This window comes from Alnus glutinosa, chromosome 3 (genome assembly GCF_958979055.1).
Source record: "Alnus glutinosa chromosome 3, dhAlnGlut1.1, whole genome shotgun sequence".
In the NCBI taxonomy this organism is placed as follows: domain Eukaryota; kingdom Viridiplantae; phylum Streptophyta; class Magnoliopsida; order Fagales; family Betulaceae; genus Alnus; species Alnus glutinosa.
In genome coordinates, this window is record NC_084888.1 from 11657110 (window position 1) to 11683710 (window position 26601).

Here is a 26601-nt window from a genome sequence, read left to right on the forward strand (position 1 = left end):
TAAAAAGAATTTGACTATTTTCAAAATAAAGTAACAAAGAATAAGCCTACGTGCAAAGAAAAGAAAAAGGAAAAAATATTAACTTTTGCTTCCTTAATAAATTTTTTAAAAGAGAGCAAAGCTAAACCTTGTGAATAAAAGCAGGGGTTAATTTAATCTGTTTGTGAAACGTGATGCATGGAAGGATTATTGGAATTGAAGGACTTAGCTGCTCCTTTATGTAGTGCTTGTTCTTCATGGATTTTTTTATTTATTTATATTTATTATTTTCATTTTTTTTTCTTCCTTTTAATTGGAGAAAGACATTGTCAGTAACTCAAAATGACCACTAATATTGTTCTTTCTGAATGTATTTTGTCCATGAAGAAAACAATTGAATTTAAATTTATTTTCCATAATAATTACACTTACGAAAATAATTAAACTCGATATATATGCAATTGATCAGGCACGCACAATCTCATGGGCTAAGTTTCGTTAATGATTCCCTTATTAAGTCGTGGATTTACATGTTTTTCATTATATATGAAAGAAAGTTGAGTATATATGAAATAAATAAAGATATGTGAAAGAGAGAGAGAGTGTAAGAGAGAGCGAAAATATATTAATGACTACATAGTATTGAGTATTGATATTCTAACATATTACAAGAGAACTCTATATATAGAGAGGCTATGAGTAGTGACCAAGAAACCCTAGAGAATTTAAGGTAGGAAAGAAGACTAATTAAGGTAGTAAATAAATCATAATAGGAAAGACAATAATATATTCTAACATCCCCCCTCAAACTCAAGGTGAAAGATTCTGAAATATTGAGTTTGAAATTAGAAGCAAGATTTAAATGCAGCCGATGGTTGGATCAAAACGGTGCCAGTGAGAAAGGCTGAAAGTGACGGTCGGAGAACGGAAAATATCTGTTAATCCCATGAGGGGCCAAGCGGCAACTTACAATGATGGTCGGAGAACATAAATTAGCTGTTAATCCTGTGAAGGGCCAAACCACATTGTCCCAAAATTTTGCCAATGAATTAAGCCGCAGATCACAATAAAATAGGCAAAAAATAAAATCAAAAAGAGGGGTGGCGGCGCGTGACGGCGCGTGAGGTAGGGAACGGCGGAGTTTCTTTCACAGGAGGGAAGTCCCGTACCTTGAGAATCTTTTTCTGGACTTATTGTTCCAGATTGGACTGCCAAAAGGCTACAAAGATCCCCAAACAGCGGTTACTGTCACAAGAAAGAGCACCGTCACAAGAAAGAGCGCCGGAAAATCACTTGAAGAACACCGGAAATTCGTCGGAAGGTCGTCAAAAGGACACCGGAAAGATCCTATAGGCCACAGGTCTGTAGCTCTGATACTATGTAAAAAGTCCATGGGCCTTACTCACCCTCAAAAGACGCCTTGAGAGAGGAGAGAACACTATGACTTATAAAGTGCCCAGGTGAAAAAAATCTTAGCGATGTAGGACACTTTAACATTTTACATATTAGATGGCCATAGTACCAGCCGGCCAAGAGAGTGGGTAAAAGTATTCACAAAATTGGGTAAAGCTATTCACGGAATTTCAAGGTTGCAGAGCGGGGCCTCGTAGTTGCAGTTACATGTTTATTAATGTAATTCTTGTAATTTTTTTGGATATGAGGGCAAATTACAAAGGATCATGTATCATAGGAGCTGTGGCATTATTAATGTATGTTGATAATTGAAAAAGGAAGAGCAAAAGAAGAAGGAATATATATAAAGGACACAAAGGATAAAATAGAGGTAATTAATTAAGCTCAAATCAGTTGTACAATTCTACTAGATGTATTTTGATAATGCGGTAATAATAGGAGTACTTGTCCTCAAGAGGTAGCTCAATCGGCTGGGGACTACGCCTCATGAAGCGGGAGTTGTTAGTTCGAATCCCCCTTCCCCCTCTTGTGTGGACATGTTAAAAAAAAAATAAAAAAAAAATAATAAGAGTACTTCTAGTTAATTACAAGTTAATTAATTTAGAAGTGTTATAACTAGGCGGTTTCTTCCACTCACTTTTTGTCATTTTACAAGTTCATTGAGTGAATTATCGGTGTGCGGTCAACTCTATAAATTTTTCCATTGATGTATTCATGATCCTTTGTTTCCTTTTTTTCACTCGTTTTCTTTTTCACATGCTTCCATGATGTAAAATCAAAATCATAAAATATATTACATTTAATTGGGCGAAGACTTTTTATTTTAGAAAATTGATGCTTGCAATGGACTTAATTGGGCGATCGATGATTAATTTCTAATATATAGAATTACGAATAACGTTTTTCTGAATATCATTTTCAAAGAACACGTTGTGTATAACTTGAGGTTGACTTTATACCGCTTCCCACTGGAATTAAAGTCGCCGTATATTGCCCAAATTTGATCGAACCAGCGGAGGTGCTATATATTCTTGTTATAAAGGTTTTTTTTTTTTTATTTTTTTTATTATTATTATTATTTTTTTTTATGGTGGACTCAACTTATACGTCATTCATTCTTTTTTGTTTTTTTGAGAGGTCCAATATCATTCTTTAAGTATGTACGGTTCGCCATCTTCAAAGAATGAACAAAATAGAGACCGACAACAATCAATCAAACTAACCAAATCAATTGACGCAATAAGATCACTATGGCTTAAATTAACAAGCTAGGCAGATATATATTTTGTTAACATGCAAAAGCCTAACCTGCATCCTGAATTAATGGTCTATTGGTGTACTTATTAGGATGCTAAAGAAGAAGCTAGAAAAAAATAAAAATAAATAAATAAATAAACGAATAATTTCTGTTCTCAATAGATCAAAAGTAAATAAAAAACTACCTCCAGCAAGATTGCTTACTAATATCTCGTCGTGCAGGTGCAGCACATAATTGTCATCGGACTAATTAAAGGAATGAAGTAATTATTATATTATGGTAGTTGTTTAAGATTAAGATTAATTAAATTCAACTTAAAATGACAGTCAAAATTTTGATCTTTCTTTTTGGTTCTGGCGAATCATATAGGAAGGCCGACATATATTTCTGTGGTGTCCCACAGGTCTTGCACGATCGTTTCTCCCGAGCAACTACTGAACAATCGGATGAATGACATCATCAAGTCGCCTACGAGATTCGGGCGGGAAAGAAGTTTCCGTTCTTCAGACATGGTGTGTTCTTAACCCATTAGTTTGTTTTTAAGTTAGGATTTTTTTTAATTTTTTTAATTTATTTATTTTTGTATCAGGCTCTTAAAAAAAATTTATCTTTTGTTTTGTTGTTTTGACATTTGAATCAAACGTAGTTATCAACTGAATCTTCTGCGTGCTGGGATGTCGTACATATGTTATTGCGATTTACCAGCATCATTAAAGACCTCTTGGTTGAGGAAAACCCTAAAAGAAAATTTTGGGATTACGCCACTTACAACTCAAGAGTAAGTAGTTCCAAGCAATTTCATTTATGCTTTGTTGTTGTTATGATTGAAGAACTTCCATAAAATAATTTGAGTGAGTTCTTACTGACTTCCTATACTTCAACATGTAGACAAAATCTGCATGCAAAATTTTCAAATGGCTGGATAAACCAACTTGTGCAAGGGATGTGGAGGTTTTAAAACGGATTATGAAGAAGGTTAATGACTTGATAGATGAAAATGGTACATTGGTGACAAGGATGAAAGACTTGGAGAATGAAATGGAAAGTTGCATGGAAATGGCTTGGAGATGGGGGATGATAAACACATGGAAATCATCAAGTGTCTAGAGAAGGAAAATCACATATATAGGACAAGAGAGAAAATTTTTATGTATGCTTTATTGTTGTCATGGTTTACAATGTTGTTAGTTGCTTGTGTTGCACTTCTAGAGTGACTTGGTAGTTTGACACATGTATGTGAATTATGTAATTTTTGAATTGTCCGGTATCAAACTAACATTTTGAAACAAAACAATTCATCCATTTGTAAGCAAAAAATGAACAAGACACAATCAGTCATATGCAACAATTGTGAACACAATGTAATATGTTTGACCACTTAATTGTATTTCTATAAAATTTCTATACAAAAAAAATAAATAAATAAAAAATAAAAAATAAAATTGTTCAAATGTATTTCAAGTTGTATCACAAATGGCCCCCAGAGTTTTCAAATGTAACAAAATAGGTACCTTGGTTTTTAAAAGTTATAATAAATGGTACCTTAGTTTTGGTACATTTACCATAAATGGTATCTTTTTACACAAAATTATTTGCATACGTTTGGTATGTGCGTTTTGCAACATGTTGTGTAACACAAAGTAACATTTTGAAACAAAACATGTATCAAAGTAGCATTTTGAAACAAAATATGACAGTGACACAAATGGTACCTGGGTTTTGCAAATGTATCACAAATGATACCTCAGTTTTTTACTTTTATTATAAATGGTACCTATTTACATAAAATTATTTGCTTAAGTTTGGTATTGCATGTTTTGCAACATGTTGTGTAACAAAGTAGTATTTTGAAACAAAACTTCATAGTGACACAGATGGTACCTGGGTTTTGCAAATTTATCACAAATGGCACCTTGGTTTTTTACTTTTATCATAAATGGTACCTATTTACACAAAATAACCTATTCAAAAACCAACTTGATGAAACAATCCATTCTGTAAAAAAAAAAAAAAAAAAAAAAAAAAAAAAACACAATCAATCCTGATTAAAAAATGACTAAAAACAATAATAACATGTCCACATATTTCACAACTTCACATTCATTCACATTCAATGTCTAGATCTCAAAATGTACATACACTACTTTGAATGACCAAAACCAATAATAACATGCCCAACTGGTTCATAACTTCACACTCATTCACATTCAATCTCTAGATTCACAAAATTTACATTCACCACTTTGAATGACCAAAACCAATAATAACCTGTTACAGTTAAAACTGTTCAAAAAATGACCAACTTGTTGCACATACTCAACCTATTACACTTAAACCTGTTCAGAAAATGACCAACTTGTGCACTACTTTATATATCCACATCTTTCACAACTTCACAATCATTCACATTCAATGTCTAGATCTCAAAATTTACATACACCACTAATGGACCCAATGTCAAAGACAATTAGTTTTCTAATCTTGCTAAGATCCTCCTTGTAGCTGATGCACTGGATTTCAATTTTGTTCTCGAAGTTGTAAGTAATAAGTAACAAATTAATATTTTGTCCCTAAAGAAAAATTCACACAAACTTTATGAGAAGCTCACCTGTGCCAACCTCCGGTATAGGTCAGAGACCCACCTTTCTCTATTCTTGATGGATTGAGATGTAGTCTGAAGGTTGCCTGATGGTTGACCTGTAGTTTGAGGGTTGCCTGATGGTTGACTTGTAGATGGTTGACCAACAGTGTTTCTAGGGGCAGTGTTTCCAGGGGTATATACTGTTTTCGAGGGTCGTCCTTGAGACATAGAAAACACATAACATTCAATTATAAAACAATTTATGGTTATTTTGTAAAGTTTTTTTTTAAAAAATTATATTATAACTCACAGTTGTTGGCTTCAGCTTCGGCTTCTTAACCCTTTTGGAATACTTTTTCCTGTTTGAATTTTCAGGTTGGCTGCAGCATCTAGCATTATGGCCTTTTTGACCACAATTTCCACAACATACATCGTAGCCCTTTCGAGTGACCTTAACACTTTCATCTGACTCCGTCTCATCAATGCCTCTTCTTTTAATCTTTTTTGGCCTACTGCATTGTGGCTTTGGAATCGGTGGCTCTATAGGGTCTACATCGTGGTCAATGGGCTAGTCACTGGGTCCAGGCATTGGATGAATACTTTAATACCCCGTATTTTAAGATATTGAATAAAATATCTTAAAATAGGATTTAAGGCGTAATAAACTAAATATGAATATTTATTCATAAATATTCATCAATTTAGGTTTAAAGGAATCAAATACTTAGTGACAATATATTTAGAGTTTAAAACGGATTGGGATTCTACCTAAGTATAATTGATCGATCGTGCAATTATATATTAACTTAGAATCGATCGTGCGAGGTTAGTTTTGACCAATTGATAGAACTAGAAATCGATCGATCGATTAAATAATCAATTAGGTGATTTAGTTATATAGGTGCTGAAGCGAATGAAAATTTGATTAAGTATAATAGATTGATCGATTATTTCATAGTGTAAAAATGGATCGATTGAAATGCGATCGATCAATTATAAAATGGATCAATCGAAATGCGATCGATCGATTATTCTTCAGTGTAAAAAATAGATCATCGACTTTCTGCAGAAATGCAGAATCTCACCCGAAATAGCTGTTTTTTGATTTTTATCTAATTCTCATTATTTCTTTTGATGAGTTATGACCTAGCTCGACATGTTCTTGACCTTAGATGAGTTTGTGATCAATCTTAGCCAACCAAACCATATCATCTTGCTTAGATAAGATAGGATTGAATTGAAGATAATGGATATTTTTGAAGTGTAATGATTATTTTTGATGAGTCACCAAACTTGTTCTCCAAGTTGTTTCCTAAGCCATTGGATCAGATCAAAATGGATTGATCTTGGCCGTTCAAATCAGTATAAATAGAGTAGCACATTTTCTTTCATTCTTCTTCAAGAAGTCTCAAAACTCTCTCAAATTTCTTTCTCGATGACTTCTCTTCTTTCTCTGTTTTTACTGCGGCAAGTAACTCTTTGTTGTTTCTCTTAGATTATAGGAAGAAGAAGCCCTGTAATAGAGCTCTTTTAGTCCCTCTTTTCTTTGGATTAGTTGCTGGTTTTGGTTTGGACAGCAAAGGCAATTCTCTTCTTGTTTTTGTATCGAAAATCAAAGCATGAAACTCTTTGATTTCCTCTCCTATCCAGCACGTTTTTCTTGAGTTGCATGCACTGAAATCAAAAGCTCTTAGTCCCTGGTTTGGAGGTGCATCAATAGCTTTCATCCTCTCCATTTTGGTAAGTGATACTTGATTCTATCTCCTTCACTACTTCATGGTTCAAGCAAGAAAAGAACTTTTCTTCTCTCTTCTTTCTCATGTATATATATATATATATATATATATATATATATATATATATATATATATATATATATATATATATATATATATAAACTTCTTTCATTAACTTCATTTGATCATGTTTTTGGATTACATCAAAGGAGAGTCGAAGATCCTCTTCTATTTCCCTCACTCGACCAACACTAGGAGAGGTTCTCTCCATTTCTCTCTTTCTCTTCCTTTCGAGAACCTTGCAACATAGAGGAAGGAAGGATCTCTCTCTTGGGTTTTAATTGAGGTAAGAATCTTTAAGATCCTCTCTACTTTATCTCTCGAATGTTAGATAAGAAAAAGAAAGAAGGTTTTAAAAGATAAGAGGTAGAATGGATTAAGAAAAGAAAAGAACAACATGTTTTAAAATTATGTATGTTACAAAATATCTCAAAAGATATTTTGAGATGTTTTACAAAATATCCCAGAAGATATTTAGAGATATTTACAGTAGATATTTTGGATAAGATTCCTATCCTTTAATGATTCAAGTTATGTTTTTAAAATAAGGTTTTCGAAGCGAAATGATTGAAGTACAAATCATGTCATTGTGATGCCCAAGTAAAAAAGAATCATTTTCGGTAAAAAAGGGTATTTTGGTAATCTTTATGAAAAATGGTATTTTGGTAATTGTTATGGTTAAGGTTATTTTAGTAATTTAATAATAAATGAAGTTTTAATGCACACATGAAATATGTGGCATTATAATAGAAGAATTTTATATGCCGTTATTATGTTAAAACAATAATAGGATCAAGAAGTCAGAAACGAGTATAGGGTTAAATCTATGTTTAGTAAATTGTACTGATTCACTATTTGTTTGGATTATATCTGTTTATTGCAGTGGTTTTATCTCTGAACGCTTTCCTGAAGCCAAAAGAACTACTGTGAGTATTTCTTACTCACTAGAGGTGATACGAGTCATTTAGTCTTTAGCAATATGGTGATTGCTGCTTTATTTGATTGTATGTGAGTTGTTTGACATATAATTAACATGTTTTGATTGGAATTACATGTATGATAGTTGTATGATTACAAGTAGGTAAGTATATGTTTATACTAAGCTTATGTAATAGGTTAGTAAGTTGGTTGTTAATATTGTTGGATAGTAGGCATTATTAATAGAATTAGGATGGTGGGTGCTGTTCACGGTAGGTGTGCATGGTTGGCGTGTGGGTGCAGTCAACTATAATGGTGGACGTTGTTAATGGTAGGTGTACATGGTTGGCGCGTGGGCACAGTCAACTATAATAGTGGGCGCTATTCAAGATAGAGTATATATGTTAGTATAGTAAAGAGCTATCTTTGCTAGAGAGATTGTGCATATGATATATATATATATGGCATCATTTGGTTGCATTGTATATTATTAAATAAATTAGTGTGTCACTATATGGTTGAGGTGGTATGAACCACAATATGGGATTGTGGTATGAACCACAATCACATGCAAGTTTTGCAGGATTCGAGGTAGGAGCTGCTAGGTTATGGACGAGACCTTTAGTATGTAAATGTTATATACAATGGCTATGTAAGTTTGTGCCGTATGTGGTACGTATGTTGTTATTTGGTGTATTTTATTATATCAGAACAAATAGTTATTATTTTATATATTGAGTTTATTTAGTCAGCTCTGATATGTTATTGTAAAAGAAAAATGTCTTCCGCTATCAATTTATACTCTGATGACGTCATTGTTGATGTCATAACGATACGTGGAAATTCAAAATTTCCACTTACGCCTTTTTGTAAAAAGTGGGTTGTTACAAATACTAGGGGCATATGACAGTCTATATGTGTCCATTAAGTACCATTTGCTGATGTACTCTTTAGGGTATCGCATGTTTCTGTATATTACACAAATTGCATAAGGGCAAGGAATACCGTTTAGCCGCCAACAGCCACATCCACAAGTTTTTGCTTTAAGGTCAACGACCCTTTTGGGCTCATGGCTGTGGTCAATCTCAAACTGGAGGTTATTACTCCAGTGACATATGTAATCATCAGCCTTCTTATTTCGCTCCAGCTTTTTCATGATCTTAGGGCACATTATATTAGTTGCATTTGTTGCTCCAGCCTTTTTCTTATCAAACCGATTCATCAGCTACCTCCATATTGTCTCCAAACAAGATAGAATCGGTTGGTCCCTCACTTCCATCACCCATGCATTGAAGCTCTTCGCAATGTTGTTCAGCAATATGTCACTGCAGCTGCTCGTTCTGAAAGCATGGCGTGACCACATCTTGGGGTTAACCTTCTCAAGGTAGTTGTATGCACCCTAGTCCATTCCTTTGATTACCTCAAGGTAATACTTGAATTGTATCTCCTTGGGTGCCCTGGCTGCACCCCAAAGAGCATCCTTGTACTCTTTCCTCTTAAAGCCTTTCCTCTTCAGGTTGGCATGCAAGTGCTTGACATAGTATCTATGCTCTAAGCTAGGCATCAGTTCCTCTAAAGCTTGAATTAACCCTTGTTTGATAATATTCAGTAGAGACATGTTAAAATATTTTTGAGTGCGTTTTGTAGGAGCACAAGACAATTACACTAAATATTACCTTTTGACGGTTGGACATGAATGACCACATATGCTTACGAGGGTACCTAATATCTTCTAACAGTGCCTGCAAGAACCAAGTCCATGTGTCCTTGGTTTCAGACTCATATATCGCATATGCTATCGAAAAGATGTCATCATTTTCATCCCTTGCAACTGCTGCATGTAGCTGACCTCCCCACTTCCCCTTTAAGAAACAAGCATCTACACAGATCATTGGCCTACATCCTGCCAAGAAGCCTTGCTTGCAGGCAGCCAACAAGACACACATCTGCTGGAAGAACACTCCATCTCGCTGAATGTACGCTGAGAAACCCTAATTCCAATGCAGTAATGCATTGTCGTACTCCATGGTGTGCCTATACTGCTCACCATCTATACCATCCAAGAGCTTTAGTGCCATTCTTTTTGCACGGTGGCAACTTAACATGGTAATCCCTCCTGATCATCTCTCTCAGAGTTTTCAGTTTCAAGCTCTATGGTCTCGAAAACTGTCTATATATTTATTAGCAGCCCAATGTATTGTTGCCCGTTTGTTATGGTAATGGCTGCTAAAATTATGATTTGAGTGGAAGGTTTTGATCTAGAAGAATGATTTGCAGTTGGACCAGCTTGTGTGTATACTCCATGGACAATTTTTCTTGCAGACTATAGAGACCCATGTCTTATCATTGTACTAGTATTTGTAGTCAAATGAATTTTGCACCGCAAACACTAGTAAGGTTTTCTTGAACTCAGTAGGGTTGCTAAACTTCAAACTTATTGAAAATTGCACTATTTCTTTAAGGTCTTGCTTCGGCTTCCACTCGGGATACCTCCTCACTCTTTTCGGATGATGTTCACCTTCATCATCTTCCTCACTGCCCATACTGTCAAATGTCTCACTATTTGAGGACATGTCATCTGAGTCATTTATTGCATCACATCCCTCCTTTGATGTAGATGCTTTATCCCATGACTAATATCATTTGCTAGGTTTTTCCCTCGCTTGGCTAAAACATTTTATTCACTTTCAATGAAGATGTCTTCTTCTACTCCATCAGCGACTTCAAAGTCACTCAAGTCAAGGTACTCATCATCATCCTCATCTTGAGGCTGCTGTTGTGGCTGCTATCGAGGCTATCAGACTGATTGCCTCCGAGGTTCCCAGGTGGACTTCCGGGCAGGCTGCTGTGTTGGTTGCTATGCTGGCTGTACAGCAAGTTACTGTGTTGGCTGCATAGCAGGCTGCTGTATTGGCTGCTGTGCTGGTTGTACAACAGGTTGCTTCGCTGGCTGTGAACTATGATTTGGCACATCATCCTCGGAATATTGAATCTTTACCTCAGAAGGAGTCTGAGGGAGAAGCAACATTGGGGCCACTGTTTCAATCGGGATTGGTTCAACTGGTTCCTCCTCTTCATAATCTACAAACACATGCAACCTCTTCTTGCGACCATTTATGATCCCATTTATCATATTCTCAAAATCTTTGTTTGAATTCAGACCGTGTATATCTTCGTTGCTTTGATCGTCGTTCTTGTAGTACATTGCCTGTATGTCATTGTATCGGTACCCTAAGTACTCTTCTAGTACATTTGTAATGTCCCAACTGGCAAAGTTGTCTGCATCCAGTTGTTGAATTTCCATAATGTCTCCTCTTATATACTCCATCCCGTGTTCGGACAAGGACCCATGATGGTAAATGGTTAGATCAAACACTGGATCTATTTCTGCACAAAGTACAAAAATTATGTTATGAAGAATTGAAGCAGCACTAAGTTAAGAAGTAAGTAGCACACTTTTATACAGTAAATACAATCTAGGACAAGGACAAGGAGAGAAACACATAAACAGTTCATTCGGCAGTAATTTAACAATGTCCTAACAAGTTTCAATGTTTTGAAAAATTGTAGTCTACCAATTATCAAAAAGTTGAAAGTTAATGAGTATATTCCAATTGCAATACCAAGCAACAAATTAGCACACCATATTACACATTACATCTGGTATCCATTATTTAACAGGTGCTATTTAGTATTGAATGTGTGGATGAGCATCCACTTAATAGAATTTGTATTCTTGGGCACTCAACTCTAACAAATTGGACCTATTAACCAAAAGATTAGTCATTCCTTACTAGTCACTTCTCATTATTTACTTCACTTTCAGAAATATTGATAAAATTAAATAACTAAACTAAGAGTAATAAAGCATAAACTTGCAATCATTTTCACTCACAAAAACAACAGAGTGCTTCATTTGTTCCAAAAGAAAAAAAATGCCAGATTGGGATGAGAATTGTCCTAAATAGCCTTTGTCAACCAATAATAACATGTGATATATATATACTCTCTTTATTTTAATCTCAAGTGTAAAGTAATGGTAAGATTGAGATGCTAATCTAACATAGTGCATTAGGGACCATATGACATACGAATTCAAGACCTTTTATTACATTTTATTCTAATCTAACACAGTGCATTGGAGACCATATGACATATGAATTTAAGACCTTTTATTCCCTTTTATTCAAGACATTTTAAGAAACATAATGTTAAACCTACCATACCCATATTGTCAGAACTAGCATCAATGGGTGGGGACCTTTTAGAGTCTCTCACTCAATTACATTCAACTTTTTTGAAGTTGGAAGACCTAAAAATTTGAAGTTCAGAACCAATTCTTTACACATCGTTCCCAACAACCTTCAGACAAGAATATGACAGAAAATGCCAAAAGCTACAACCGACAAAAACACACAAAATACTGTGCATTGGGGACCCTACATAAAGCTCGGCACTTTATGCTTTGCCCACAAAACCAAACTCATATATATATATATAAATTACTTTACCTAACAACTAACCCCAACATGAAAGATGTATATAAAGTTTCTTGGGTTTCCGCATAGCACAAAGAAAGCTTACACAAAGCATCGTGAAATATCACATTCGGGTCTCAGAAATACCTTTTGTTTTTTTGCTGGTACTCTGTCGTGAGTGGGTTCCGAGAACGTTGGCCGAGTGGGTTTCGGAAAAATCTAACTGCAAATATACTTCAGTTACCTCCGACAACAAATCCGGCCTAAATGCTATAACTAGCTTTGGAAGGAGATTGAATGGGGCAAGAAGGAACGAAAGAGATTTTGGGGAGAAAGACGAACTTTGAGGATTTAGGGCTACAAATTATCAGAAGTTAAGAAAAATGGTATTGTCTGCATCGAAAAAAAATATTTTTACTCTTTGCTTTTTTTTGAAAATTCACCATTTTTTTTTTTTTTGAAAATTCCCTTTTAAGTGATGTGGCAGTGGAGAGAGGCTAACGTGGATGTCTCTCTCACGCTGAGTTGTGCATGGGGACATGTGTCGTACATGACGCTAATACCTATAGGATAACATGGTTGGGCATTAGTTTTGGACTAGAAATTGGACGGAGGTACCATTTTCATCTTTTTCCATACAACAGGTACCACATTTGATAAAAAAGAAAACTCAGGGTAGCATGTAGACTGTACGTATGTGTGATTATGATCCCAACCAGAGTTGCATGTTAACCATCAAAAAATTCCAGTCTTATATTCTGACCCATAACAAACTTAAATTGTGAAAGAATATAGAGTATGTTGTAAAATCAAAGAAAATAACAAGACAATATAAGGAGATTGCAATATGTAAAACTAGTTCTTTAGGAACTATGTATGATTCTTTTCTATTATTGTGTGTTATTACATACAACTCAATACTCCCTTTTATAGATATGGAATCATAATGGGAGGTTAAGGAATATGAAAGAATAGTACATGAATTAAAAGGGTATATCAATGTAGTACATGAATGTTATGAAATTCTAAAAGATGACATGAATATGTAGAATTCCAAAAGATGGAACTAAATGGTCATCCACCAAATGCATGAATGCATTCATAACACTCCCCCTTGGATGAACATACATTAAGAATATGCCTTGTTAAAACATTGCCAAGGAAAAACTCAGTGGGAAAAAACTTGTGGCGAATGAAAAAGAGTACATTATTATTTTGTGTCATCGTATGCTTTAGGACTGCCTCATTAAAACCTTTCAAAGGAAAACCCAATGGGAAAAACCTTAGCAAAGGAAAAAGAGTACAATCAACATAATCATTTTACTCCCCCTCATTAGCATGAAGAACTTCAATTGCTTATGATGAAAGATCCTTGAGCCGATGCATTCCAATGTTATTCACCAACTTCTTAAATGTTGCAGTTGGTATGTTTTGATAAATAAATATGCCAAATTGTCACTTGATCGTATCTGCTTCACATCAATATTACCATTCTTCTGGAGCTCATGTGTATAAAAGAATTTTGATGAAATGTGTTTTGTTTTATCACCTTTAATATATCATCCTCTGATCTGTGTGATACAAGCAGCATTATCTTCATATAATATTGTGGATAAACCACACTTTTCTCGAATGTGTTGAATTACTGATCTTAGCCATATGCATTCCCGATTTGCTTTATGAATTGCAATAATCTCTGAGTGATTTGTAGAAGTAGCAACAAGTGTTTGTTTGACAAATCTTCATGAAATAGCAGTACTTCCACATGTAAATAGATATTCTGTATGAGATCTACCTTTATGTGGATTAGAAAGAAAACCCATATTTGCATATCCAACTAATTGTGAATTTGAACCTTTGGATAAAATAATCCCATGTCACTTGTTCCATGAAGATAAAGTAAAACATGTTTGACCCCATTCCAATGCCTTCGAGTTGGTATAGAACTATATTTTGATAGTAAATTAACTGAAAATACTATATCAGGTCGTGTGTAATTTGCAAGATACATTAGAGCACCAATTGCACTAAGATATGGTACTTCAGGACCAAGAATTTCTTTGTCATCTTCTCGAGGGCCAAAAATGGTCTTTTTTTACATCAAGTAATTGAACAACCATTGGAGTGCCTAAAGGATGAGCTTTCTCTATGTAAAAGTGCTTCAAGACTTTCTCTTCTTCTTTTTTTTTTGTATGTTGGTTGATGAATGAGAATTCCATTTGAAAAACGTTCAATTTGTAAGCAAGACAAAATTTTGTCTTTACAAGATCTTTCATCTCAAACTCATTTTTTAAATAAGTGGCAGTTTTTGTGAGCTCTTCTGGAGTCCCAACAAGATTTAAATCATTTACATAAACTGCAATGATAGCAAATCCAGATTCTGATTTCTTAATAAAAACGCATGGACAAATTGGATTATTCTCAAATCCTTATTTCAATAGATACTCATTAAGACAATTGTACCATATGCGTCCAGATTGCTTTGACCCGTATATAGATCTTTGTAGCTTGCTAGAATAAATACTTCGGGATTTGGAATTATATGCTTCAGACATTTTGTATCATTCAAGGATTTTCATGTATATATCATTATCAAGTGATCCATATAAATATGTTGTAACCACATCTATTAAACGCACATCCAAACTTTCTGTAACTACCAAACTAATCAAAAATCTAAATGTAATTGCATTTACTATAAGGGAATATGTTTCTTCATAATCAATACCAGGTTTCTGCAGGAAACCTTGTGCAACAAGTCTTACTTTATATCTCACAATTTTATTTTTCTCATTACGTTTTCGTACAAATATCCACTTGTATCTAACAAGCGATACACCTTTAGGTGTTTGGACTATAGGTCCAAATACTTCACTTTTTGCTAGTGAGCTCAATTCTGCCTGAATTGCTTCCTTCCACATTGGCTAACCATTTCTACGTCGACATTTTTCGACGGATTGTGGTTCAATATCATCATTACTTCTGGTAATGTCAAATGCAACTTTAAATGAAAATATGTTGTCGACAACAATTTTGTTTCTATCCAATATTTCTCCTGTACTTATATAATTTATTGAGATCTCATTATTTTCAGGTACTTGTTCCTCTTCAGGAGGTAACTCTTCAGGAGATTCCTCTTCAGGGGATTCATTTCCAGGAGAATTTTGTATAGAAAGTTTGGATGGATCAATTTTCGTTGCATGTTTTGTGGGTAAGGCCTCTTCAGGAGTGCCGATTTCATTTCCTTATGCTTTTCTCTTCCGGGGAATCTTATCTTTTGCACCAATAGGACTTTCACGCTTCAGGCGTGCCTTAGATTCATTTGCTGTTGTATTAATTGATTGTCCTACATGGACTTCTATCTTTGTTGGAGTATTAGCAGCTGGAATGTGAGATTTAACTATTTTCTTGTTGTCAGTAAATGCATCTGACAATTGATTTGCAATACTCTGCAAATGAATGATTCTCTGAACTTCTAGGTCACATTGATTTGTATGAGGATCAAAATGAGATAACGTCAAATTATTCCAAGTGATTTCTTGTCATGCTTCTGACAACGACTTTTCTTTCCCTAGTGATGGGAATATATTTTCATCAAAATGACAATATTCAAAACGTACTTTAAAAATATTACTAGTTAAAGGATCAAGGTATCTAATAATAGAAGGAGAATCAAAACTAATATAAATCCCAAGTTTATACTGAGGTCCCTCTTAGTGCACTGAGGTGGAGCAATTGGAACATATACAACACAACAAAAAATGCGAAAATGAAAAATATTTGGTGGTTGACCAAATGCAAGTTGCAAAGGAGAATATTTTTGATAAGATGTTAGTCCGATCCGAACTAATGTTGCGGCATGTAATATTGCATGTCCCCAAGCAGAAAAAGGTAATTTTGATTTCATAAGCAAAGGTCGAGCAATTAACTGAAGTCATTTAACAAATGATTCGGATAAACCATTTTAGGTATGGGTATGAGCAACAGGATGTTCAACATTAATACCAATTGACATGTAATAGTCATAAAATGCTTGGGATGTAAATTCACCACATTATCCATCCGAATAGATTGAATAGGATAATCAGAAAATTTTGCCCGTAATCTAATTATTTGGGCAAGAAGTCTAGCAAACGCAACATTACGAGTAGAAAATAGACAAACATGTGACCATCTAGTTGATGTATCTATTAAAACTATAAAATATCTAAATGACCCACATGAAAGGTGAATTGACCCACATATATCCTCTTAAATTCTTTGTAAAAATGATGGAGATTCAACAATTACCTTAGAAGGGGATGACTTTATTACAAATTTACCTTGAGAACATGTAGTATAAGGACAATCACTTGGTACAAGAATCTTTTGGTTCTTTAAGGAATGCCCATGAAAGTTCTCAATTATTCGACGTATCATAATTGTTCCTAGATGTCCAAGATGATCATGCCAAAGCATAAACATTTTTGGATTAGAGCACTTCTAGTACATCACAACATGTGATTCAATTGTTTTTATTGTTGTATAATACAACCCAGAAGAGAATAACAAGACAATATAAAGAGATTGCAATATGTGAAAATAGTTCCTTACCTACAGAGCTGTCGTCACCTCTCTCTCTCTCTCTCTCTCTCTCTCTCTCTCTCTCTCTCTCTCTCTCTATATATATATATATATATATATATATATATATATGAATGATTAAAAGAAATGACGATCATCAACATGTTAGCAAAGTTGTTCCTTATTATTCATCCATTTTAATTTGTGTCACAGAGTTTTGTTTGTGTCAATTTGCTTTCGGGGGTTTTCATTTTAGTTTTAGTTTCTTTTTTTCTCCCCTTGATTTATTTCTTTCTTTTAACGTGGTTTCTGGTATGCATCATCCATTCCACATTTATTGTTAAATGTTATTAACGTGTTCATCATTAAATTCACAAAATATCGCAATTATGACAACTTCTAAGGTTGGTTATTAGCCCAGGAAAAAAAAAATCATCTTAACCCATGAATGTGATTTCTTGCAACATGCCATTCATTTGCAGAGCTTTGGCAGAGATTCATCAGAGTTATTTAACATATCACTGTGAAAGAAATTGTCCAATTTCTTAGAATACTTGATTTATATAATTCAAACAAGTTAAGAGGGTATATCTAAATGTGGAGGTTATCATCCTCAACATTTGTGACATCTCACATCGCCTGGGAATGGGGATGTGCTTACATGTATAAACGTATCCTTCTTGACACAATGCGTTTTAAAGCCGTGATGGCCATGAACCTATCAGAACTCTGCAGTTAAGCGTGCTTCTGCGAGAGTAGTATTAGGGTGGGTGACCTCCTAGGAAGTTTGGTTTGGGGGAACCAAAAGCGGACAAGATTGCGTTATTGAAGATAGGTCGTTACAAATGGTATCAGAGCCATTGCCCAGCCTGAGATGATGAGAGCGTGCACAAGCCCATAAAGGTTGTCAGCGGGCACTCGCTAGGACACCAAGAATGGGGTGATCCCATGAGGGTCGCCAGCGAGGATGCTGGATCCCAAGAGAGGGTGATTGTGACATCCCACATCGCCTGAGAATGGGGATGTGCTTATATGTATAAACGTACCCTTCTTGACACAATGCGTTTTAAAGCTGTGATGACAATGAACCTATCAGAACTCCGAAGTTAAGTGTGCTTCTGCGAAAACAGTACCTGGATGGGTGACCTCTTGGGAAGTCTAGCTTGGGGAGCCAAAAGCAAACAATATTGTGTCATTGAGGGTGGGTCGTTACAACACTAATCTGCATTTTTATGGCCGGTAATGGATGGATTTGTATGCATTTGGGGTTGAACCATTGGACCACATCCACATAATACTGAAGTATTTGATCAGCTTTGCATGGCTTATGAGGCTGCCTCATAAAGCTGCAGTGGTTGACAATGTAGTATCAGCTATCTACTAATGCGATCTCATTTTATTATATATGTTAGCGAATATAACTTTACAATAATCTCAATGACTTTTAGTTGACTCCTTAATCATTAGCCATATTGAATTTGCAGGTATCTTTGTTGGGGAAAACAAGGTGGTCCATTTCACACCTGATAGAGATTCGAATTCAAACATTTGGGTATCTTCTGATTCTAGCTTTTATAAGTCAACGTTGACATGTTCTTCCTTTCCAGACGGTGGATTTAGGCAATCCAACAATGGTGTAGTCCGCTCTTGCCTGGATTGTTTCCTTGGAAATCGATCTCTGTATCGTTTCAAATATGGAGTTTCTCGATCAGTTTTCTTTGCTCATGTGCGGTATGGCACATGCTCCACTGCAAAATCTGACCCACCAGGGGCAGCTCTCCACGGAGCATTGTATCTTCTTCAAAGTGGATTTGGCAATTATCATGTGTTTCAAAACAACTGCGAAGACTTTGCGCTTTATTGCAAAACTGGTCTTCTGGTAGTAGGCAAAAAAAACGCTGATATTGGAACAAGTGGTCAACCCTCTTCTGTCTCTTCTGTCGTCGGTGCCTCATTGCGTGGCCTTATTTTCTCTTATCTGAATCCAGCTACTCCTGTTCGCGCGGCTACTTTAACGGTTGGGAAGTACTGTATGAACAGGCCGGTATGCAAATGACATTGGCATTCGAGATGATGTGATCAGGGTGCGAGTGGAGGACCTGGCTGTGAACCTGGGTTGGGCAGCGCTCATGAGGAAGTAGCTGATGACAGTGAGGCTTCAGAGCAAGATATTGTTGATTCTACAGGTATGTTCTTTTTATTTGTTTATTGTGAAAATCATGATAGTTAAGATCTTTAGACTTTATTGAGTATTAATTACTTGGATTTATTTTATATGCCGTATCATAACTTGTAAGAGTCTGAGTAATTAATAACTTTCATGATTTTCCATTATATTATTAGTTTCTAGTTTTATTCTATTTTAGTCTCTTTATCCACTTCGCATGGATATATATAATCTTGATCCGTGAAGTACCATGGATATCTGCCGTAATATATATGAATCTTTTGCTCTTTGTTAATGTTCAGAGTTAAATTTGTGTCTTGCATTATTGCGTCGATTTGACGACTATATTATATTATGAAATAGTTTTGTATCACTGAATTTATGCAACTAGAAATTAAGATTCTTAATATCCATATCCCAAATATTAAGACAATTATGACATTGCAGGATTTTTGGAATTTTTTTTTTTTTAATCATAAGAATATTTTGGATTGGCCCAAAGGTACAACACCTTTCAAGTAGTTGATAAACTGAGATAGGATAATTAATGTATTGAGAGCTAGAACTGGAGACCCAAAAGTAAAGACTTAACAAATCACAAATGCATTATTAATTATTTTTAATAGGCAAAAGGGAATCATATATATATATATATATATATATATATATATATATATATATATATATATATATATATATATATATATATGTCAAATTTACACTTTTGCAACTCCCACTCAATCACGAAAATGCGGGACTGGACATAAGCCAATATACATGATTCCACACAATCAAAGATTATCAAATTTACACTTTTGCCACTCCCTCAAAATCACGAAACTGTGGCTCTAAACTGCTGCACATAACCCATAGCCCCACGTTTACACCCTCAAAAAAAAAAAAAAAAAAAAAAATTACACTTTTTCCACTCCCTCTCTCAATCACGAAACGGTATCAAAAAACCGAGTCATAAAAAACTGTATCAAATATTATTTGTCTATTCCTTTCTCCTTTCCTACTATTTTTCATACTCTAAAGAATTCACCGACCTATCAAATTCCCAACCCCTTACCCTGATCAAGTAAGTTTTCTAAATAGTTTTTTTTTTTTTTTCTCTGATTATGTTTATTATGTTTCGTTGTGAGAATACTGATATTGTTCAAACACACATAAAACTCTGACTGCAAAAAAAAAAAAAAAAAAAAAAAAAAAAAAAAAACCAAACTACATACATGTACGACCAACAATCTTTGCCATGAACATCATTTTCTCAAACTCTATATATATCTTAGTACAAATGCAAATTCATAGACGATAGAGTGACAAAAAACGTTGCCAAACTTATGCACCTTTACGCTCCATATTTTTTCCTTTGCTTCTTGGAACCAGAAATATATACAGCAAATATTATTTGAGTAATTTCTCTTTCTTTCCCCTTTTGTTATCTTTAATTTTTATGGTCATGTTATTTTGTTATAATTTTTTATAATTATTTTTATTTCTGTTTTAAAATTAGATTAGATTATATTTTTATTTTTAAAACATTATATATGCAAGGATGATCGTAAAAAAAAAAATAAAAAAAAAAATCTATATTTAAAAGAACTTATATATTCTTATACCTACGAATTTCATTGGAACCAAAGAAAATATACAAAAGAAAAAAAAAAAAAAAACCTATTATATGAATATTTTTCATTTTTCTACCTTATTTTATGTTCTAATTTATATACAAAAAAAATGTAGTTCTTTTTCTATTATAGGAGTATTTTTGAGTTTCTGTTTATTGTTCGTTTTCATATTTTGTCCTTATTTTCTGTTCTAATTTATATATTATTTTTATTTCTGTTCTAAAATTCATTTATATATATTTATTATTATTATTTTCAAAACATTGTATATGCAAAGGATGATCATTAAAAAAAAAAAAACTATATTTAAAAGAACTTATTCCTATACCAACGAACCAATGAAAGTATACAAAAAAAAAAAACAATTCTTTTTCTATTATATGAGTATTTTTTGTTGGTTGTTTGTTTTCATTTTTTAACCTTATTTTATGTTCTAATTTATACACAAAAAAGTATAGTTCTTTTCCTATTATAGGCGTATTTTCCAATTTCTATTTGTTGTTCGTTTTCATATTTTGTCCTTATTTTCTATTCTAATTTATATATTATTTTTATTTCTGTTTTAAAAATAGTTTTTTTTTTCTTCAAACGTTATATATGCAAAGGATGGTTGGGAAAAAAAAAAAAAAAACTCTAGACGTAACTTCTTCCTAAACCTATGAGTCTATAAATTCATTGAAATCAGAAAGAAAATATACAAAATATAAAAAGACAATTATTTTTATATTATATGAGTATTTTTATTTTTTTCGTTTGTCATCTGTTTTAATTTTTTGTCCTTATTATATGTTCTAATTTATATATTATTGTTTATTTTTGTTCTAAAAGTATTTTCTTTTATGATATATATGTGAAGGACAATCAAAAGAAAAAAAAAATCTCATTTTTACGGTTCTTCTTCGTATACCTATCAATCTCATTGAAATTGGGAAAAGTATACAAAAAATACAATTATTATGTTTCCAATTTTTTTTTTCATATTTTTTCTTTTCTTCTAGATGTAGTTTCTTTTACGTTATATGCATGCGAAGAAAGGTCAAAAGAATAAAAATTTCTATTTGATGAGACTTTTTCTTATACATATGAATTTCATTGTAACCGGAAAAAGTACACAAAAAAAGATAGTTATTTTCTACTATAATACTATTTCATATTAATTAAATATTAGACCCTACACAAATTTCTTTAAAGAAAACACTTTCATTCTGTTAGGCATAGAACTTCTCTCTAATAATGCCAAAGGAAACGTTTGATGAAAAGTATTTCTATGAGTGCTTTTGTATTCTCAAGTTATGTTCTTCTGTTTGAATGTTAGAAATCTAATATTCTTCAAACACTCATAAAGATACAAAAAGTAGTTTTAACTTTTTTTAATCTTTTGTTCTTTAGAATTACAATAAACAGCTTCTTTAATATGTTTTCAAAACTTATCTTCCTAGAAATAAACAGCAAAAAATGCTACTATATTCTTAGTTTAAGTTATATTACTTTGATTTGTAGCCTTCACTTTTAAATTTTCACTTAAGTGCTATTTTGACCTTCTCCTAATATTCATTTTTAGTCGAATCACCATATTATGTACAATGACATAATATAGGTAATCTCTCCAATTCTCTCTCAAAATTGTTTGCAAGACACATAAAGCTAATCCCATTCTTCTTCTTCAAATTAAAGTAAGTTCCCACAATTTGTTTTGTAACATTACTTTTACTTTTGTAAATAAATTGCAATAGACATGGAGGTATGTTCCCAATATATACTTCTTGCTACATCAATATTGTAATTCATAAATTGAATTGTTATATACTTTTTCCCATTGAATTCTTTTATTATTATATGTGGTTTAATTTTTTTTTTCCTACAAATTAAATTTGGCAATAGAAAAAAAAAATGGTTCATGTTTTATAGACTTTGATAAATTTTATGTAACATTTTAATACAGGTTATATATCCTTTTTGTAAATATTAAAAACAAGTTATTGCAATGATGTGAGTGAACTATTTTGTTCTTTCATTTGTGAATTTCTATATTATGTAAAAGGTTTATTGAATTAACATCTATAAAAATTGAATACATGTGATTTATTTTGCTTCCTTATGAGATAATTTACAATATATGTTTACATATTTTCATCCTTATTCCTAAATTTTATGTTTCTTAAATTAAATGTAGCATTTAAATAGAATAACTCATAACTTTTGTTAAAATTACTTTGTACATAACCTATTACTCTTTAAACATAACAACATGATAGAGTTTTAATTCGTAAAAACCCGCGCATGACGCGGGTTATATGCTAGTAACCATAAATTAAACTTTTTAGTATATTGCAATTTTCACCAAAATGTGAATTGTGTGCAGTAGTACCATTTACTATTTACTATTTATTAAATTATTATTTTATGTTTGATAACTCAAAATCATTAATATGGTAAGCATTTATTTGACTGCAGTGTTAGTTTCAATTCTTGATGGAATGAATTTCTTTGATTGGTCTGAACAAGTTTAGTTTTACCTTGGTCTTTGGGATCTTGATTTGGCACTCCGGATTGAGAGACCGCCTACTATTACTGATTCAAGTAGTATGGAAGAAAAGGCTATATACCAGACTTGGGAGGGATCAAATAGATTGATCATTATGTTTATGCGAATGAAAATAGCATATAATATTAAATCAACTCTCTTACGGGGAAATTGATGGATGAACTTGCCACCATTAAATTTGATGGTACACGTGAGATGTATGAGCATATCATTGAAATGACAAATTTAGCTGCTAAAGTAAAGGCTCTTAGGATGAATGTGGATGAGTTATTTCTTGTACAATTGATTTTGAACTCTTTACGTCCTCAGTATGGGTCATTTCAAATTCATTACAATACTATTAAAGATAATTGGAATGTAAATGAATTGATCAGTATGCTTGTTCAAGAAGAGGCAAGGCTTGAGCAACAAAGACATCATTCAGTTCACCTTGTAAGTCGAAGTGACAAAAGGATAGAGCTACTTGAAGTTAATGGACCTCCTCAAGTAATTGAGGTTCATGAGAAGAGACAAAACAATGTCATAGAGCCACTTGAAGTTAATAAACATCCTCAAGTAATTGAGGTTCATAGGAGGAGACAAAAAAAATGGCAAGTGCTATTTCTACGGTGAGAATGGGCATAAAAAGATAAATTGTCCTCAAGTAATTAAGGTTCATAGGAGGAGACAAAACAATGGCGAGTGCTTTTTCTGCGGTGAGAATGGGCATAAAATGATAAATTGTCCTCAAGTAATTGAGGTTCATAGGAGGAGACAAAACAATGGCGAGTGCTATTTCTGCGGTAAGAATGGGCATAAAAAGATAAATTGCCACAAACGAAGGGCATGGTTTGAAAAGTGACGTAAGCTTTTAGCTTACTTCTATATGTTTCGAATTAAACCTTATTGAGGTTCCTTCCAATACTTAGGGGATTGACTCATGTTAAACTGTTCATGTTTCTAATTCACTGTAGGGCTTCCTTACCATCCAGACCTTAGATCGAGATGAAAATTTCATCTTCATAGAAAATGGAGTCAAAGTTGCAATTGTTGACATACCTTTCGTTTGTTTCTAAGTACTAGTTGTTACCTATGTTTGTTTCAAACACTTTATGTCTCTTCTGTTTCTTGAATTTTTTTTTTTTTTTTTTTTTGTCTAAACTTGATCTTTATAGTTAAGTGATGGTTTTAGATAGGGTTGTACATAGGGTTGGATATTAACCGCAACTATCTGCTATCTGCATATACTGATCCAGTTAGCAAAAGTCAATATTCACATATGCGGATGCGGATATCAGTTTCAGAGTATATAGATGCGGTTATTATATATGTGTGTGTATATATACATACATATATAACTATGCCCATGCATCAAACTTTAAAAAGTTTGTAATGTCACCTCTCTTGTTAAGGTTTGGGGTTAAATCATATGGAGTATAGGTAAAATGTCCCAAATAAAGAACAGTGTGACCAAACAACCTTCTTCTTCTCTAAACCTCATCGGAAATTCGCCAATGACACTTAGAAGGTGCCAACGACCAATACGATGGTGCATGGTGACAAAATCAATTGATAACCACAACCACACAAGAATCTATTGCAACACCACTGTTACTGAAATCCTCAAACCACTAACACAATCATCTCTGGCCACCAAAGACAATAATAAGCATAACAGAGAGTGAGTTTTCTATATAAATAAAATAAAATAAGGCCACCATTGTGGTTCTGCTAATTACACAAAAACAATAGACGACGACGGAAAATATGGCAGCGGCATCAATGACATCACACCGCTAATAATGGTGGTCTCAACGCAAGAACTATTAAGCCCATTGCTCGGTGTAAGAACTAACAATAATTTAAAAGAGATAAAAGAAATAGAGGAAACACAGATTTTAGGTGGTTCAGCCTATAACCTATATTCACACGTCAAAACCTTTTGTTAGCTATAATATCTTTCTTTGATTAATTTGATTATACATATACAAGACTTTATAAGATGCAAAAAAAAAATGAGTGAACAAAATCCAATATATATATATATATATATATATTTGGCATTAGCCAATAGCTCTAATACCAAGTAAGAACTAACAAAAATTTAAAGAGAGATAAAGGAAAGAAAGGAAACATAGACTTTAGGTAGTTCGGCCTTTGGCCTATATCCATATATCAAAACCTTTTCTTTAGCGACATATTTCTTTAATTCGTTTGATTGTATACAAGACCCTCTTTATAGAGAAATAATCTAAACGTGTCTCTTCTATTTCTATATTAACAATAATAAATTTAATTTATCATCTTATAACTCGTCTCTTGAGTGCTTATAACTCTTATGATCTTGTTTTTTGAGTTCTTATAACTCTTGTCTTGGGTCAATACTAATAACTTAGAGAGTGGGGAGAGAAGAAAAAGGAAATAGAAAGAGAAAACAGAAGAAGACAAATGAGAAGAATCGCATACAAAAGGATTATACCTTAGACTCTAACACTGTATTATAGAATTTTTCACGAAATTACTTCAAAAGAAAGAGAAGGCTAGCTAGCAAGTCTTACTAGCCTTTCTCACCTTTTTATTATATATATATATATATATTGTAAAAGTCAATACATTGACTAAAATAGCACTGTAACAATCTCTATCACCAACTGTTAGCACGTAGGTGAACCATAATATACCCAGGTATTAATTACTAAGAGTTGTATCACTTGGATGTTTAACTTATCCATTACCAAGAGTTGTGTCTCGTTGTAATTGGTTATAAATAACTAATGAGAATGTGTGCTACCTAGTGCATCATCCAGGACATAAAAAACCTCTCTCTTATGATCATTTTCTCTTTATAAAATTTAGGTTGTGGACATGTTTGTATGTTTTGTTCTTGAAATTAAACACTGTTGTTTGAGTTCTTTTTTCAACATCTTGAACGTGAGAGGCATCTTTAAGCAGTGTAAAACACTTAACAAAAATCTTGGTTTGTAAGATCTGAAGAAAAACATTCAGACCAAACAAATATTCCTTATGTTTTCATGTTCATGTTGGGTTTATAATTCGGATTAATTATGAGGCCACTTAAATATTCCTAAAAGTTGGGTTTATAATTCTGATTCATTCCCAATTCCCCGTGGACAAGTCCAGCGCCTAACTAAAGAAATGTTTTTATAATGTTTTCAAAATAAATTGATGCTTCTAACCAAAAAATAAAATAAAAAAGATGCTCCTTATTCCTCAATTAGATAAAGCATTAGGTACAAAAAAGATCCTTAAAGAAATAAAGAAGCAAAAAGGGT

At 33.3% G+C, this 26601-nt stretch overlaps 1 pseudogene; it reads left to right on the forward strand.

The window, feature by feature from the left end:
• The first annotated feature begins 17581 nt into the window (after positions 1 to 17581).
• LOC133863171 (protein LEAD-SENSITIVE 1-like) lies at positions 17582 to 19511 on the forward strand (annotated as a pseudogene).
• The last annotated feature ends 7090 nt before the right edge of the window (positions 19512 to 26601 follow it).